The following is a 20,515-nucleotide window of genomic DNA, read 5'->3' on the forward strand; positions in this document are numbered from 1 at the left end:
GATCAGTTTTCTATAATAGTCAACCATATAGGAGCCTATTCGTGACCAGAAACACACATAGACATTCAGCTTTATATTATAGATATATATACACCACCTTTTTTGGCAATATTATAAGTTCTAAATCTCAGTGACTATTGATCAGAATTTAACAAATGAAGACTCGTTGTGTTCCGAAATTTATTTATCATTTATTTGTTTAGTTGTTTCTTTTACTTATTATTTACTCTTACTTCGAAGGGTACTTTTAAAGTCTGCGTGTGCTCTTATTTCTTCCTTGAAAGGTCTTGACGTGTACGTGCAAATAACGTCATGCGTACATACTTGCTTGCCTTGTCCAGCGGATGATATCTTCTGGTCGCTGGTCTCCATCTCGTGGGGAGTGGTTACTGCTGCAGACAGATGCATCGATAACACAAGATGGATTTGAAGCTTCGATTCTTTTATTAAAGGCAAGCCTATCATGGACCCTGGTTGTCGCAGAGAGACCCTAATCTCCTGTCTGTTCCATCTGCAGGCCAAAACCAACTCTCAGCCCATGTGGTCGTCGACCGGAAGACAACGACCACAATTCCTGTTCCCCTAATTTCCGGTGCATTCTATCTAAGTTGATAGCTGCCAACCCTAAGCTTCTGTGACCCCGCTAAACTCGCTGATGGGAATCGAAAATATACTTACATAACTTACTATTTCTACAGCTACTTAGATAGCATTTAAGCTGGGATTCCCAATAGTACAGTTGGAAAGGTAATGACCTGAATTGTGTAGTGGGCTATATGACATTTACCCTTAAGGTTGCACATTAAGGGAATCATCCATCAACCAGAGCCATTTCTTGGCGCTTTTTTACAGCCATAAAATGCTTCAATCATAGTCATTTGTTTTCCTAGTTTTTCATATGAGTTAAAGAATATCTGATATTTCTCCAAAACCTCTTGCATTGATGGAAGGGATACTAAAACTTTCTACTATGATTTCAAATGATCTGAACTAACAGCAAGGGGAGACTTGATTCCTAATATTTCTCATATGTTATATCTCCCCTCTTCGGTTTTCATACATAACATAAATTTCCCAGTGTATAAGGATTACTTGACACTGGAGATATTCATAATCGTACCCTATTTTCAAAAGAGGGGAGATATAACATATGAGAAATATTTGGAATCAAGTCTCCCCTTGCTGTTATTTCAGATCATTGGAAACCATAGTAGCAAGTTTTAGTCTCCCCTCCATCAAGGCCATAGGTTTTGGGATATATATATATATATATATATATATATATATATATATATATATATATATATGCGTTTCCTTAAACCAAATATGCGTTTATAATATATATATTTGATAAAGCTATTTTAAAATTGCAACGGTTTATTAAGCTCAATGAAAATGGATTTACACTTTCAGTGCATATGTAATTTTATTTAAACATTTCAAAATCATAGAAATATACACTTAATTCACATTCATATTGTTTAAATTACTGCGCATTACACGTGTTTCATTGAATGGTATAAACGAAACAAATCATCAGAGACTTCACATTAGTTCATCAAAGAATAAAATGTACAGCCCCCACCCCGGTTCAAAAAGGAAAGGTAATTTTAAAACGAATTGGAAAGATTTAAAAGACATAAAAATCCGAAATCCAGTAAAAAAGTAAAACATCCATTTGTTATAGATAAAACATTGAAGACATACCGATATGCAGAAAAAAGAAAGAAGTGTAGTTCGTAGACCACGAGTGGAATAAGCCCCCATTGTCAACGCCATATTTGAATTCATACTGAGCTACCAACAGTACTAGATTTTACGTATTTATACTATTGGAAGGTGGGGGGGGAATGGAAAAAAATAAATAAATAAAAAAGATACTATAAAATATAAGAATAATAACAATACACTACAAAAACGTTGGATGGAACAATTCGTTGAATGCTAGTAAGATATCGTTGAATTCTGCAAATAAAAAAAAAAGCTTATTTTGGTAAAAATTAAAATCATTACTAAAAATATAAAAACTGTAATTTTAGGAAAGTACCCAATTCGCAGTTTTCGAGAGCGTTTTAAGTAAACAAATATATATAATCAGTAGTTAATTTAAAAATTTAAATTGCGATAATCGATTATTAAAATTGTTTATCTTATTTCGATAATCAAAAATGGGAATGATAATAATGCATTCGAAAACATTGGATGAAATAATTCGCTGAATGAAAAAGAAAAAAAAAAAAGTAAAAAAAACCTCAACTAATCTCGTCCTATAAAATTCGCCAACAAATATTGACAAATGTGTAATGTTACAGCAATACCCAGTTGAATACAGATTTTCGAGAACATTACAAGTAAACGACGATATGTTTCCACGCAAATAAGTAACTGGATTCAGTATTGATTTGGATTATTAACTTTAAAGGTATATTTAGTATTTCATTTTTTATACATATATAAAGTGTATATGTGTGTGTGTGTGTGTGTGTGTGTGTGTGTGTGTGTGTGTGGATACTTCTCAACCTATATACTAGACTTGAAATTTGGTATATAGAGGTAATCAGACATGTGGAAAATTTTTTAATAAGTTTTCATTAAACATGATATCGGGTATTTAGACATGTGGAAAAAAAGTTTTTAATCCGTTTTCATCCGGAAAAAAAGAGCTGTGAAGTGATCAAAATTGAAAAATTGTTATTTGTTTGTTTTTTTTACACAGGCATCACCACATTATCAAGGCCAAGAGGCCACTCGAGGATAAGGGTTAAAGAGTGTACAGTAGAAATTGGACAATATAGTAATCGATTCGGTAAATTTGTTAACTTATATGGAACGGCTCATCAAGAACTTGTTTACGTTAGACTTGAAGACAACCATATTGTAGTCAGCCGGAAAGCAGGAAAACGGAAGACAATTCCATAGGCGTGCAGTTCTCAGAAAGAAGCTTTGTTCATGGAATCTACGTTTAGGTTTAGGCACAGATAAAGAGTAGGGGGAATTATTGATAGTGTTTTCAGCTAAACGAGTTGTCATCGATTTTTATCTGTTTATTAACTGTTTCACGACTGCACATGCGCGGTGATGAAACATGGCAACTTCCTTATGTTAAGAATAAATAAGTCTGAAAATATCTTTTAAAGATCGTGACGAGCGGATCTTTAAGGTTTGGCTTCGATCTTAGATCGAGTAATTTTTTTTTTTACTTACAAGACGTGAACTGTTTAGAAATAATTTATAATACTCAAATGCACATGTCTCAGTTTCTTCCAGGTTTATTTGCTTCATTTTTTAAAGGAATTTAATCTCACGTTTAAAAAAAGAATTCCGCATTAATTAAAATATAATATTTATGCGTATTTTACGACCGGTCAAAGCTAAGCGGCCTGCTTATATATATATATATATATATATATATATATATATATATATATATATATATATATATATATATATATATATATATATATATATAAGTGAAAGCGTCCGTGTGTGTGTGTGTCTGTGTACATTTCCCTACGCAATAACTCTGTCAATTTTCAGTCAACAGACTCGAAATTTGATATACAGGGTAGTGAGATTTGGGAAAATCTTTGTAATTCGTTTTCGCCCAGAAATTTGCCTGTTAAGGGGTCAAAGTTCAATGATTTGACGTTTGACAACTCTTCCAAACTCCTCCACCAATTTTGGGTATAAACAATTGAAATTTTAGATATAGGTTCTTTGGTCATGGATATAACTTAATAACTTTATTTGAGCCCAAAACAATAAATGATAAGGGGACATAGTTAGGGGTCATAGTTAAAAGAATTTGACCTCTGCGGTCTCAACCAAATTACTCAGACAATTTCTGGTCTAAACATTTGAAATTGTACATAAAGGGTATTCAGAGATAGGGCAAGCTTTTTAATCGGTTTGGGTCGAAAATTTGAGCTACCAATATATAAATGGATGTATGTATGTTTACATGTCTGCCTAAAACCTTCGACAGGGGCGACGGATTTTCACAAGATCAGTATCGTTTTGAAGCTTGACCCTTCAGACGATAAATACCGAAAAATTGGCTAAAAACACTAATTTATTCACCTTCAACTGGGAACTTTTCTACAGGGAGGGGTCGCTTTTTTCACCGATATTTTCGAAAGTCATCCCCTCTTTTCGATTGTCTAACCTTAATTTAAACCTACGTCAGTTCCGGTTTATGGTGGTCGTAACAGTGAAGACGTCAAGTTTTTTTCCCGTTCTTTTCCTCCTTCGCGGTACGGTTTCGAGCCTGCCTTTCTACTACCACTTTTTTTTTTTGCTCAACATACACCTCTAAACACCTGGGCAACGCCGGGCTGAAATGGTACTTATATATATATATATATATATATATATATATATATATATATATGTATATATATATATATATATAATTAGTTTGTGTTGCCCTTTTGAAAATGAAATATGTTTTTAACTCTTCTTAAAGTGTTTATAACATGTTTTATTAATTCTTTGTTGGCTAGTTTTGTATAAATCACAAAACGAGCCTTCTATCATCTTTGAAAAGGACACAATGTTCAACATGCGAGATCGGAGATGCGCCGCTGTACGACTTATGTTGTCCACTGATCCAAGTTATGACAACAGGACCATTGCCAGCACCCTCAAAATGAATGGCTGGATTGGCACGAATAACAGAAACGTGCCCAGGGTGATGAAAACAAGGTTTCCGGCCACGGTTATGGTCTTTGGTGTGGTTTCAGGTGAAGGCCACATAATGCCACCTCACATCTTCAAAGTGGGCTTGAAAGTCAACACCAAAGTGTACCTGGATATGCTGAAGAATCTGGTGATCCGCTAGTGCAATCAGGTGGGTGCTAGCAGACCCTAGGTGTGGCAGCAGGACTCGGTGCTGGCCCACAAGTCCAAAGAGACCCAGGCATGTCTTCAGAAGGAGTGCTATGACTTTGTACCCTTCTCTTACTGGCCCCGTTTGTCACCTGAACTGAACCTGCTGGTCACTTTGTTTAGTCATACGTCGATAACATCACCACATGATATCCCACAAGACCAAAGCCAGCCTGATCATTGCTATCCGCTGAGTATTCATCAAGCTCCCACCAACGCATGTGGAGAAGACATGATTCCAGTTCCGGCCCTGTATCGAGGCGCTGAGTGAGGCTGAAAGCGGCTACATTGTATAGATGTAGCTTTTCTACATAATCAAGTTACCTGAATTGATTTTTTCAATAAATTTTTTTAAATAAAGCTGTAGTGTTGTTTTCTTTAGAGCGACAAATGTTATCATTCCAGCCTGTATACATAGATATATACAGGGTGTCCAAAAAGTTACTGAAGGATTTTGAACTTAAATAGATTCTTTAATTTTGGTGATATTGATGATATCTTTCTCAAATTTTAACGCAATCTGACTAGGACATTTGAAAATGTAAAAAAAAAAAATGCTAAATTCAAACAATCTTTATTTATGACAAATATCTTTTAAATGTTGCCCATTTTCAGCTTCGCATATTTGTGCTCTTTCCAAAATTATTCATGACAGATTGCAGAATCTCTAGATTGCGATTTAACTCCCTTTTTCCTTCAATTCTTGCAGGGTTTGGGGTTTGTTAACATAGACTCTTTCTTTAAGATATCTCCACAAGAAAAAGTCAGGGCTGGTTAAGTCTGGGGAACATGGTGGCCATTTGACATTTCTATAGTGAGAGATAATGTTGTCACCAAATTGACCCCTGATTTTGGTAAAACAATTTCACAATTTGTGTATATTATTCAACGCTATAGTTATCCAGGATTAATTTCCAAAATATTATCTGTAAAATATCTAAAAAAGAAAAAAAAAAATCATTAATGCAAAAAATGACAAAGATTTTTAATCCTTCAGTTATTTTTTGGACACACCGTACATGATGATTGCTACTTCTTGACAGAAGTTTGCCATTAAGTGTTGTACATCTGTGTGCACGTAGGTGACTTTTTAATCCAGCTTTAGTCCTATATGAAAGTACACATACGTGACATAAAAACCTTCTTTCCTATAAAGGGGATCGCATGATAATATTGTATATAAAGGCCAAGTACTCCAAGGATGGAATACTGTTGCCACATCTGGGCAGTAGCTGCTAAAAACAGCCTATCCTGCCTTGACAGAGTACAAAATAGACTTCGTGGCTTAGTGGGGAATGTCCTTTGCTCTACCCTGCAACCTCTCTCCCACAGAAGAGACGTTGCGAGCCTATCCTTGTTTTATCGTTATTTCCATGGCAGATGCTCGTCTGAACTCCAATCTCTGGTCCCTCCTCGCCAATCTTTCACGAAAAACCCCCGTCTAGCTAAATCCGCTGTGAAAAATTTCCCCCACTCTATATCTGTGCCTAAATCAAAACGCGGATTCCATGAACAAAGCTTCTTTCTTAGCACTACACGCCTGTGGAACTCTGTTCCGTCTGCCTGCTTCCCACCGGACTACAACTTGGATGTCTTCAAGTCCAACGTTAACAAATTCTTTCACTTGGGCTTCTCAGTTATGTTCATCTATCTCAAGTATTTTCAAGTTGTTTTCCAGAGAACCCTTAAACATTTTTATATATATATATATATATATATATATATATATATATATATATATATATATATATATATATATATATTATATGCATAAACCTTTTTCTTGATACATACATACATACATACATATATATGCATATATATATACATATATATATCTGTACATATATACATATACATGCAAACAGTTAATAAAACATGTTAAAAAAACACTTTGAAATGAGTTAAAAACATATTTAATCTGAAAAGAATACACTAGATAAGTGGATAGTCCTTAATCCACGGAGTTTCGAAGAAATACTTTCCTTCTCATCAGAGGGTAGGAATTAGCAAAATGCGGGATCGGATTTTGCACGCAAAAGTATTTGATGAAACAACGAGTAAGTCAAAGATCTTACTTGAAAACAAAAAAGTGAAGCAGAGGGAATATGGTGAAGAAAAAGGTGATTACACATGAATGGATAGTCTGGTGGAAGATATACATATACATATATATATATATATATACATATACTCGGGTTTTTTTTATATTCAAAAGTAATGGACTAATGAATTCAACGAGGTTGTTAGATAGTGCTCAATAAAAAGAGCTGATAATACTTGTTTATTGTTATATAAACATGCTCACATCCCGCTGCTACAAATAGCCACTTGTTTCAATCAAACAACAGATATCATCAGGCAGCGACTTGACTATTCAAAAGTTCAATGAATAATGGATTTTTATTTTAGGTAGGAACTCTTTAGAAGTTGGAGTTAAAAAAAAAAACTTAAAACACAGGACTTTAATTAAATAAAAAAGTAAAAAGGGAGAGGCAATTTAAATAAAGTTAAAAAATTACAATGGGGAGAGAGTGATTGAGAAGAGGAAAAAGGAATAGAGACAGAAATAGAGAAAGAAAATATAGAGAAAACAAAATAGAGAGAAAAAGAAGAGAGAAAAAATATATATATATATATACATATATATACATATATATATATATATATATATATATATATATATATATATATATACATATACATATATATATATGATATGGAGAAGAAAAGAAAAAAGAAATAAATGGTTATAATAAAGAGAATAAAAACTAGAAGGAAAAGGAAAGAATAATGAGATCTAGTTAAATAGGGAAAGAGAGAAAGTAAGAATTTGACAGTATATAGAAAAAGAAAAAGAAAAAGAAAAAACCTGCATGTCAACCAATTTATGAACAATTATACAATTCAGTAATGAAACATATTATTACAAATACAAACAGAAGATACAATCCAAGCGTCAGAAATGAACGTGTCAAAAAAGGCAGTGAATGTATTCGGCTAGCATATTTATCCTCTTACATACGTCCACGAGTAAAATCAACGCAATTCAAACATACGTCTACCATTAATTAGGCCCTTTATGCATAATTTTTTAACTTTATTTAAATTGCCTCTCCCTTTTTACTTTTTTATTTAATTAAAGTCCTGTGTTTTAAGTTTTTTAACTCCAACTTCTAAAGAGTTCCTACCTAAAATAAAAATCCATTATTCATTGAACTTTTGAATAGTCAAGTCGCTGCCTGATGATATCTGTTGTTTGATTGAAACAAGTGGCTATTTGTAGCAGCGGGATGTGAGCATGTTTATATAACAATAAACAAGTATATATATACATATATATATATATATATATGCATATATATATACATATACACACACACACACACACACACATATATATATATATATATATATATATATATATATATATATATATATATATATAATATGAGCGAACAGCTAATAAAATATGTTAAAAAACACTTTGAAATGAGTTAAAAACATATTTAATCTGAAAATGAAACACTAGATAAATGGATAGTCCTAATATAGGATAGGACTATCCATTTATCTAGTGTTTCCTTTTCAGATTAAATATGCTTTTAACTCATTTCAAAGTGTTTTTTAACATATTTTATTAACTGTTTGCTCATATTATCAGCTGTATTTCCTATTTGGTTTTATCGAGCTTTTACATCTGGCTGAGATAGTTTAATAAATATTAATTCTTTAATATTTATAATATACTTTAATTTTACCATCTTGGATCATTTTGGTAAATTTAATTGTAATTTATATATATATATATATATATATATATATATATATATATATATATATATATATATATATATATATATATATATAACTACTTCATTTACTCACATAAAATTAATATACGAAAGTATAGATTTATGCGTAAGCTTTAAGTATTTACTTCAAAAGTGCTCAATACGTAGGTAGAGCTAGTTAGTAATTTATAAAATATATATATGGCGATTAAGCTACACTGAATATTCGGCGTTTCATCCACTCTAGGATTCGTCAGGCTTATGCGCGAATTCTGTGGTTGTTTCTCGTTTTTATATATGTTGAGGATTTTAGTTAGCCAATCAGCTTTATATATATATATATATATATATATATATATATATATATATATATATATATATATATATATATATATATATATACTCCACCAGACCAGATGGACTCTTATCCTGGAATTCGATAAAATCAAAGACTACAGGAATGACATACTATAACGGAGTTAACTATCAAGTGTTTTTAATTTCTTTACTTATTCAACCTTAATCGGTAAAGAGGAACTTTACAGTAACACTCTGATATTTGTGTGTCTCATATACAGATCAACTCGAAAGATTTCAGAGCTTACACTCAAGTAAAATGAACCCTCTCTCTCATATATATATATATATATATATATATATATATATATATATATATATATATGAGAGAGAGAGAGAGAGAGAGAGAGAGAGAGAGAGACAGAGAGAGTTAAAAGAATTAGATAGATTCTTTAAGAGGAGACTTATAGAGATATTGCAAAGTTCAACAAATTGAGGTGGAACATATAGAAGATGAAGAATAAAAAAAACGACAGTATAAAAATATATACTAATGCATGTAGATTTAATCGTTTATAAAATATGTATGACACATCAATTAGGGGTGTAGGATAAGTAAACTGTTTCTACCTAGGTATTTCAAACCCTAATGCTTTTCATCAGAAGAGGAGAGAAGATGCTAGATAACATATTAGAGATACAACATCTAGCGGTTACTACAAATAATGGCCGTGAGAGGAAAAGGATATTACATTGAAAACTGTGACGGGAGGGAGATAGGACAAGTATAGCAACTAATGCGATAGAGGGGAAAGATTGCTGATATTACAAAATGGAGATTGATGGTACGTAATGTGGTTATTGAGTTTGCCGTGATAGGATATAGGGTATTTGTTCAATATATGTGTGCATATGTGTTCGGTATATGTCAGGAAGAATATAGGAGAAGGGATTGAAAATAGATGTTCTTATAATCATATGAAGTTAGGAGAAGGGATTTTTATGAAATAGGGGACCGATGCTAATTCCGTGCATATTAGAGGTGGTGTTTGAATTACAACATAACGTAATATATATTATAAAATAATAAAGGAATAGATAATATAATGAAAGAATAAAAAATAAAAAGATGACATATATATATATATATATATATATATATATATATATATATATATATATATATATATATACTGTGTGCAAAATCAAGACTTCAAAACAGTGTATTAAATTTTATGTTACAATTGTTTCAATGCCCAGTTCGACAATTTCAAGCATTATATCCTTTGAAAATTTTCAAAAACCAGCATTTCTTCAGACTTTATGAATAAACACACTTTTGGCAATGTAGCATTGATGGGCTTTTCCGTAACTACAACCAAGGTAAATGTTTCTCGCATATTTTTCCCGTTAGGGATCCTCCCTCTTTTTTCTTTCTATTCAAAAAATGCTACATTGCCAAAAGTGTGTTTATTCATAAAATCTGAAAAACTGCTGGTTTTTGAAAATTTTCAAACGATATAATGCTTGAAATTGTCGAACTAGGCATTGAAACAATTGTAACATAAAATGAAATACAATTTTCGTTGCCATCAACACCTTGTCTTGAAGTCTTGATTTTGCACACACAGTATATTAATGCTCAATTATGAAATGTGATAATTTTGTAGCTTAATCCTTAAGTAAAACTTGTTTGGCTTAAAACCTATAGGTATATGAAAATTTACTGAATTACACGAACTCAGTATATTACATATAAGTCTCTCTCTCTTTCTCTCTCTCTCTCTCTCTCTCTCTATATATATATATATATATATATATATATATATATATATATATATATATATATATATATATATTAGTACAATATCGATCCAAGCTTGGATTATTAAAATAAATTCACTAATAAATATGTACCACATGACCTATCTTTACGCCTAACGGTTGTGTTTTAAATTCATGATGATCCGCTAATTAGTTTCTAAGTTTACTTCACGCAAAACATATGCATCTACAAAACTTTATATACGAAGAGACATCTGCGTTGAACATTAGCAGGGCTCGTTATTGAGTATATGTAGTTTCTTCTTCATCCTCAGCACAGAAACTTTCTATTACGGCTAATACAATTCTGGCCTGAAACAACCTAACACAGATGTTTCAAGAAATTGGAAATATTGGGTGACAGTTTTGGAAGGTGTTGGTTATTTTCTGGCTGGGCGTTTCATAAAAAAACATCATAGGTGCATGCTGGCGTATTGTTGAGCCCCCACCCCACCTACTTCAATCTGCACTAAAAATGACCGCGTCTCATGTTTTGCTTTCACGATCACACATACACACACATATATATATCTATAAAAGTGAGAATGTGTGTGCGCGTGAGAACATTTCTCAACCTATATACTCAACGGATTTTTGATCTACAGACTTGAAATTTGGTATATAGGATATTCAGAGATGTGGAAAACTTTTGAATCGGTTTTCAACTTGATTGTCATCGGATTTTTATCTGTTTGCTAACTGTTTCACGAATGCGCATGCATGAATCATTCTTATGACAGATTGCTTATGTTAAGAATAAGTAGGTTTGAAAACACTTTTTAAAGTTCTTAATGTTTCGGTTTCGATCTCAGCTCGAGGATTTTTTTTAATAAAAATAATTATCGCATGCATATGTCTCAGTTTCTTTCCGTTTTCTTTTACTTGATCTTTTATAAAAGAAATTTAACATTACGTTTAATACCGGGCAACGCCAGGTGCATCTTCTAGTATTTCTATAATAATATGCTAAGGTGTTTCCATTTTCATATGTACACTATCATTCTCTATCTCTTTTGAAAAAATGCGATTGGCCAATCAATGGAGTTGCAATACAAAAAGTAATTTCAAACATTTCATTTGATGGCACTATGATGTGGAACGTTAAACTTGAACTAAAAGACACTTTCTTAGCCTTTGGTCCAGGATTAAAGTGTAGTATCTGCTCTATCCGAACATGAAAATATCGTAGGGTCTGTGTTCACACCGGATATTCATAGAACGGAAATATATTATAGATTCTTATAAGGGTTTTGGTGATGGACCCTTATAACCTAATATATTTTCAAACTATATTAATCAGAGTATCTATATATTAATACCGTAGTACCTTTAACGTACGTACATGTGTCACGGTTTCCAGATGATAAATTATTCGATCGGGATATCCTATTTATTAAAAAGGAAGATAGAAGGTGATACCATACTACGAACATCTAATTAATATAAAGATATGCTAATTTAATGTTATCTCTATATAAATAAAATTAACTCATTTTTTCACGTCTGATTTTGACCTTAATAGGATTAAAAATCAAGATATTTCATGCAAATATAATATGCACAAACGGCAGAACAATATCTGAGGTGTGTTATAGGCTTATTATTTCTCAAATTCCTCGATAATCTTAGATTTCTATACTTTTTCTGCTGAGAAGTCACGGCCAAAATCGGTTAAGATCAATGGAAGTGGTAAAATATTTTCTCTCTAATAAATTCCTCCTCCCCCTGCCACCACTTAACACCGTTTGGGGATCGTTCACAAGGAACAGTTGAGAAGAGAACACCAGTTTGGCTTCGTAGTTCTTTCATGTGAAGTTATTTAAAATCACTAAACTAAGCTGCAGTGCTCTGTGGCGTAGTGGTTAGCGTGTTGGACAATTCACATTATATTTTCACGTTCGCGCCGACCTACCGTAGTCGTTTTTTTTTGTTTTTGTTTTTTTTCCTAAACAACTGGAATGGACTTTTCTTGGTGGCCGAACTGTTAACGTTGCAGATGTTTTTTTTTGTTTTTTTTTCACACTTTATTTTCCTACTTTTACTCATGACTCCGGGTTTGATCCTTCCTACTTACCTACCATAACATTTTTTAAAACTCCCCCCCCCCGTCCCGGAAACAAACACTCGGGCAACGCCGGGTACCCCTGCTAGTTTTTAATAAATAGGATATCACAATTACCGAAGATGCAATGTGAAAAAAAAAGAAAATGATGTAGCTTTTGGGCCATACGTAAAAGTAAAGTATACCTTCTTGGTCTTCTGGCTTCGATCCAAGCGTAGTATCTGTTCTATCCAAAAATAGGATAATGATATCGTAGGGTTTCCGTTCGCACTGGGCGTCCATACAATGGAAATATTTCACAGACTCCTATAAAGATATTAGAGATAAACCGTAATAACCAGATACATTCTGACACTACATTAATCAGATTACTTAGATAAATATTTTTACAGCAAATGGTGTCTTTGTAAAGATATGGAATCCTGGCAGGTGTGAGAATTTTTTTTGCTAGGTTGTTGGAACCTACCTTCTTTGCAGCAGAGTTAGCAGTATCTTCTATCGATTTATTCCAAATCATGTTGCCTATGTATGTTTCGCCGAGGAGTCTGAACGTCAGACTCTCGGGAAGGGTGCTGTCAACTATAGCAATCAATGATTAGAAAATTTTCTTTTAATTCTTAAAGGAAATGAGCTTTGTCTTGGTAGCTGTGATTACGACCATCCATTTTTGGCCCCGTTCTATGACAGACTGAGAGTCATTTCATAAGGATTCAACTATTGTCTTGGATATATGTGTCGAGTGTAGTGATATCATAATCTTTATATCTCTCTTTCTGTTTGTCTGTCTGTCCGTTCCACTTTTTCTCAGAAACTATTAAGCTAATCTATCTGAAATTTTGCATGGACCCTTGTTATGTTTGTATGCAGTGAACTAAGTATGCACATTTAGTGGTTAGTAGAGGTTAGTTACCACAATACCACATTTACTCTACAAGTTTGGCAAAAAGCACTCATTCTAAATCCACGGTCTAGTCTGTATTATATTTTCCTTAGTTTGTCTTGTTATTCCACTTTTTCTTGGAAACTACAAATAAACTGTTTTACAAGTATTTTAATGGTGGATGCTCTGACAAACTACAAGCCCTTGTACCCCCTCGACGAAAATACCCCCGACAAACCCGACAAGCAGCGAAGCCCCACCCCTATACAGTTGAGATCCCTAGATGTAAGAAAGACTTTTACTCTAATGGCTTCTTCTCCAGAACTGCAGGACTTTGGAATTCTCTTCCGGTTTCCTGCTTCCCCAACTGTACTGACATGCAGAAGTTCAAGTGTAATGAAGAACAAACATATTGCTGCTAAACTCCCTACATAGTACCCCTGCAACTTAGGTCCCTGATAGTAGCCCCCTACATCAAAGTGGCAACGTGCCTTGTTTGGGGTGAAAAAAAAAATGGTGAGACTAAATGTACAAAAGTTTGATGAGCTGATCAATCTTTTCGTAATTGTTAATCCCTTTCCATCAACCAAAATATTTGGTTAAACATATGTTATTTCAATAGCAGGGAAATGCATACCACGTTTTCTTGTTACTGATGGTAAGTCAAAAAGCTTTACATGTTCCAAATAACTGACACAACATTCGGGGATTCATAGTGATGAAAAAGAACTTTAAAAAGTACATAGCAAGCATACCCAGTGAACCAAGTGCAAGTGAAATACAAACGATTGCACTGAAAGGGACGGCTAGAATCCTGAAAAGATCTCTTGGTTGGACTCACTAAAATAGGGGTAAATGTCAGACATCTGGTTGGATGCCCCATCCCCTAGAAGAAAAAGTTTAAGAAAAATGAAAAAAAAAAGTTAACATGAATATCATTATAATAATAATATATGATCATTATTTTAATAGTGTAAGAAAGGAACTTGTATTAATTTCGACATGCAACAATTCTTCACAGAAGAAAGAAGTTAGTGAAACGTTCAATACAAACGAACATTCGAAAGAAACAGGGCAAACTAAAAAGAACATTCGAAAGAAACAGGGCAAACTAAAACGAACATTCGAAAGAAACAGGGCAAACTAAAACGAACATTCGAAAGAAACAGGGCAAACTAAAAAGAACATTCGAAAGAAACAGGGCAAACTAAAACGAACATTCGAAAGAAACAGGGCAAACTAAAAAGAACATTCGAAAGAAACAGGGCAAACTAAAAAGAACGTTGTCTGCTGAACTGAAAGAGTAAATTAAAGATTATCTTTTACAATGTGATTTTATTATTTGTACACCCATGTGCTTCAACACAAATGGATAATATACCCATCTCGTAGACCTTTTTACAACTTGCCTAGAAATGTGCTCGTCCTCCATTCTGTCTCCACTGAGATCTTCTGACCACTCGGTTGTCTCAGTTAAGATAAAAACAAAATGTAATACATCCTCTCCATTGTATAGTCTACCGATACTCTATGGTTGACTGAGATAGTTTCTGAACAGTTACATCAGATATATTTCTGTGTTCCATGTTTAAAATGGTCCTTTATAATATCAGCCTTGACTGAATGGTTAGAAGTCGGTATAGATGGCTTCATACCCTCCAAGAAATTCCAGCAAAAACCTAACAACCAGGCGTGGTTCTCTTCAGAATGTGCCACTGCCATTGCGCACAGAAAATCTATTCACAATGAAATAGAACTACTGAAACTAAAACCGCTTTTAGGTCTCCCAGCAACCACTGTAAAAGAGTAATAAAGAATGCGAGAGAATCGAATGCTCAGTTCATCAAATCCAAAGTAGCTGAGCAGTGGCTTGGTTCCCACCAGTTTTGGCAAATAACAAACAGGGTCCTGAACAGAGGCGTGTCCTCTATCTCAACCAGCATCAATGGACCTGATGTAATCTCGTTGGCATCTGACAAAGCCAAACTCTTTGCTAAGAATTTTGCAGCAAATTCTAACTTCTGCGATCAAGGCTGCCTGTATAAAATAGAGCCTGTTTATTGTCTCTCAGTGATCCAGTTTTTGTATTTGAAAGGAGACTTAATGAAATAACAGAATAAGGATGCGCCATCGTATGACCTTGTAAAACGCTTGCATCGTGAATTCGAACATGGCAGGAAATCTATGGAAATAGTTCCCAGACCTGATTGCCCCTCCTTCTGCTATTGATAAGGCATCGATTAGTCAACTGACTTTCATCTCTTCCCAGCTATGAAGTTGTTTTTGAAAGGAAAACGTTTCTCAGATGATGCAGTCTGGATTTTCAAAGTGACGCCATAGTTTAAGAATCAACGTAGAGTGTTCTACAAAAACGGTCTCTAGATCTGTCTTCAATTATAAGAAAAATGTATAACTCTGGCTGGTTCCTATGTAAAGAAAGACTAATGACTGTGCCAAGTTTCATTGCTCTACTGTTATGAAAAATGGGTCAGGGGCATTACTTATTGAACGCCCTTTGTCTATTAGACTTAATTCATGGATCTTATTCATACGATGTCCAACATGTTGTGCATAAATGCCACAAAATAACAAAATGCTTTTATATACGTTATATATAAACGGCAGAGTCACGTTGACACACCAGTTCCTATTGGATTACCAAAGTTAAGCAACGTTGAGCCTAGTCAGTATCAGATGGGTGATCATTTTGGGAATATCAGGCGCTGTATGTAAGAGTATGTTGACACTTCTGTGCAAAAATAAGGAAATACATGCAACTGTGGACTGCTTGTGAATTTAATATTTCCTTGACACTTCCGCCTTCAGAGGAAGCCAGTTAATTCCAATTCAGACAAATGCTGCTGGCATAAATATCAAGAAAGATCATACTTTCATTTGTGAATGTTCAGCTCAACATCAGAAATAACGTAAGATACACTAACTTTATATCATCAAATTTTGTATGACCCGAGCAGGTTATGAGCTCCAAAATAAAATATTCGCCAACCAGGGATCAAATCAATGAATTGGGATAAAAAATTACTTTATTTGATTTTTATTAAAAAAAAAACAACAACAATAAAAAGCAGTCTGTCAGCTGTTGATAACTTTTATGTCATTCTTTATTTCTTCCATTTTTTTCTTTCTCTAGTAATCGTTCTAAAAACTACACTGAAACTATGTTTATCAGTCAATTTGCTTAGTTGAATGGGAGGGAGATTAAAAGTAATGAGACTTAGAATGTGTGTGGAGAGAGAGAGAGAGAGAGAGAGAGAGAGAGAGAGAGAGAGAGTAAGAGAAAGATAGTGAGAGAAAGAAAGAGTTGGAGGAGAGGTTAAAAGTAACACCATGAGGATGTTTTTTTTACTTAGGAGTCATCACTTATCAAGGCCCTAAGGCCACTCGAGGATAAGGGTTAATGGATGTAAGGTAGTAGTGTAGTAATCGTTAATGGTGGAAATTGGGTAGAATTTTATTATTTATGGGGATGGCGCAACAAGAACTTGTTTACATCGGATTTGAAGGCTACCATATTGTATTCAACCAGGAAGCAGGCCAGCGGAATAGTGTTCCACAGGCGGGCAGTTCTGGGAAAGAAGCTTCGTTCATGAAATCTGCATTTAGATTTAGGCACAGATAGAGAGTGGGGAAAATCGTTTATAGTTGTTGTAGCTAGTTGAGTGTTTTTTGTAAAATTTTGGCAAGGGGGACCAGAGATTGGAGTTCAGTCGAGCATTTGCCATGAAAATAACGATGGAGCAGAGACAGGCTCGCAATGTCTTTTCTCTGGGAAAGAGGTTGCAGGAAAGAGAAAAAGGTATTACCTACTAGGTTTTGAAGCCGGTTTTGAAATCTATTAAAGCTGAATAGGGTGCGCTGAACAGCTCCTGCCCAAATGTAGCAACAGTACACCATTTTAGGGTGTACTTACCTCTTATACAGATAAAGGATTGCATCGGCAGTGAGATACCTACTGGAGCGGTAGAGTGATCCAACCATTTTTCCAGCGATCTTGGCAACAAATTTGATGTAGGTGTTCCATTTCAGATCAGGAGTGAAGGTCAGTCCCATTAGCTTGTCAAGACATGGAGCTTCCCCTGAAACATGAGTCATTTATTTCAATTGGGGCGTGATGGGGGTCAGAGCGATTATGATGAAAGGAGAGAAGCTTGCTTTTCGATGCATTACATAAAGTGCGAGTCGTGTGATAAAAAGTATCGTGGCTGAGAATGATTAGTAATAAAGAGAGGGAGTCGGGGGGGGGGTGGAGTAAAATGTAACGTGACTGAAGGTTTAGAGAGAAAGAGAGGGAGTCGGGGACGGGAGAAAAATGTAACGTGACTAAATATGTTTAGAGAGAGAGAGAGAGAGAGAGAGAGAGAGAGAGAGAGAGAGAGAGAGAGAGAGAGGAAGAGATGGAGACGAATATTCTAATTCTCTATAGTAAGATAAGGAATTATTTTTCTTCTTTCTCGCGTGGGAAGCAAGATTTGGTATGCCACGTTTTATGAAGTGCTGCGATAGTTCAATACTAAATCAAAGATTTTGCGAAAATAGCCAAACGTCTCTTTCAGAAAAGAGCACAGATCACCTCCTACCTTCCCTCTCCGTACGCCACCATCATATTTCTCCGCCTCTCGTCTCACACTTACTGATGAAAGCTTTCAATTATCGTAACGACAGACAGAACCTCTGCTGGGCAGATTATTAGAATTGGAGGCTAATCTTTTTTCTCTCTTTTTTTTTTTAGAGAGAAAGAAAGATAGAAATATACAGAGATAGAGAGAAAGAGAAAGAGAACAATAAAGGAGAGAAAGAGAAAAAGAGAAAAGAATATATATATATATATATATATATATATATATATATATATATATATATATATATATAGAGAGAGAGAGAGAGAGAGAGAGAGCGGGGATAAGGAGAGGGAGGGAAATACAGATAGAAAGAGAAATTTAGAGAGAGAGAGGGAGAGAGAGAGAACGAGTCAGAGAAAGCGAAAAAGACACATGGGTATATAGATGTAGAGATAAAACGGAGATAGAGAAAAACAAAGAGTGTAAAAAGAATGAGAGAGAGAGAGAGAGAGAGAGAGAGAGAGAGGGGGGTGGATTAATGGACAGAAACGTTCCTCCCTTCCACCGCTATCGGCACTGTTCATTTGCTGCCATCGCTGTGAAAAACGCCATCCTGCGCACAAACAACGGATTTGTGAATACCTGAAGATTGCTTAACATATTTCATCATTTTATTCTTGCACGATTGATAGATTCGATTTAAGAGCAGCGTCAAAAACGAGGCTGCAAAATGAATGGACGTCATAGATTTGTTCACACGAAACTCTTCGGGGATTTCTTGAGGGGAGCTTGCTTTCGTTCCGCCAGTCATAACTGGGTAGAATTCTGTAGTCATGGTGTAAGGAAGCATAACAATAAGTAGCCGCGGTTGGCATGTGTCGACTGTAGGAAAGCAACGGCATGTGAATGTGGAAACTGCTAGCCACAAGAATAATGTGAGTATGCAAATCTGTGCATTTTTGGGGGTCTGAGTAAAAATGATTAGACATGCAAAATTTCAGCTAGATAAGTTTCCAGACTTTTATCGTATGGGCACTTTTGTTGATAGTGCACACATGAAATTATAGCCCCTTTCGAAGTAATCTCCTCCAGCTGCAATGCCCTTGTTGTACCGTTCCAACAACTTCTGGAAAGCGTGTCAATGACTCTCGTCACAACCTCTTTCATCTCCTCAATTGTCCCTCTAAGATTTTCCTTGAGCTTCGAGAATAACTAAAATTCACAGGGAGCAAGAACTGACCTTTAGGGAGGGTGGGGAACTGTCCTGATGCCTAACTTGGTCATGGCAACGTTTTTCTTTCTGATCTTCTCTGACCACCCTTGGGACAAACTTTGTGCAAATCTTCCGCATCTTCAGTTTCTCATGAATAATTGTGTGTACAGTTCCCATACTGACATCAAATTGTGTACTTATTGTCTCTATAGACACACGATGGTCTTTATCCATGAAAGTCTTTATTTGGCCAATCAACTGTGGTGTTCTGACTTCCTTACTCCTCCCACGCCTCTCATCATTCCTCACAGACTCCTTGCCATCCTTGAATCTCTTATGCCACTCAAAAACTGATGCTCAATTCATGCAAGATGGTCCAAAAGCAGTCTCAAGCATTTCATACGTTTCTGTGGCAGTTTGTCCAAGTTCAAAACAGAATTTTATTGCATATCGTTTTTCTAAAGTGTCTCCACGTCGAGATTGCATTTTTGAAATTCTCCAGCTGTGATAATCAGGATTTAATAGGCTGTATTCCACTTCCTGCTGTGGTTGTTCTTTTGAACTTGAAATCATAAATGGGCCAATCATCTCCTAAGATGTACAGCAATAACATACTGAATTTTCAAATGTCTACGACAATCTTAAATGCCTGTAAAAAAAAAAAAAGCCTGGAAACTAATTGGACGCCCCTCGTATTAAAACCGGAGACCAAAAAAAAAAAAAAAAAAAACGAAAAGAAAATGACGAAAATCCTCGTTTAGAAATACAAATAGCGATTTGAAGCGTTTCTAACTATTGTGGTACCAGCGTTGTCTAAAATGTTATTTGTGGCCCCGCCCATCACTTGAATATAAATGGATTCTACTTGTCATTAGTTAAGCGTTGAGCTGACCTTTCTTATCGATTTTGTCATGTAAATAGCCTCTCGCTAGTCTTTCGCGTTAGTATTCTCGCGTAATAAAAACAATATTTGCTGCT

General features: G+C 34.7%; 1 protein-coding gene across 5 annotated transcripts in view; it reads right to left on the reverse strand.

The window, feature by feature from the left end:
* LOC145255583 (organic cation transporter protein-like) overlaps positions 1-20,515 on the reverse strand; it is a 416,644-nt gene that overhangs the window by 319,003 nt on the left and 77,126 nt on the right. For 3 of the 5 annotated variants that reach the window (XM_080114052.1, XM_080114053.1, XM_080114054.1), the window contains one exon: positions 13,050-13,170. The exons of the other annotated variants lie outside the window; for them this stretch is intronic. The gene's annotated coding sequence lies outside the window, so the exon portion shown is untranslated. The remainder of the gene's footprint in view (positions 1-13,049; positions 13,171-20,515) is intronic. 5 annotated transcript variants of the gene reach the window in all.

This window comes from Euprymna scolopes, chromosome 31, assembly GCF_053919585.1.
Source record: "Euprymna scolopes isolate OS-2025 chromosome 31, ASM5391958v1, whole genome shotgun sequence".
NCBI classification, from domain to species: Eukaryota; Metazoa; Mollusca; class Cephalopoda; order Sepiida; family Sepiolidae; genus Euprymna; species Euprymna scolopes.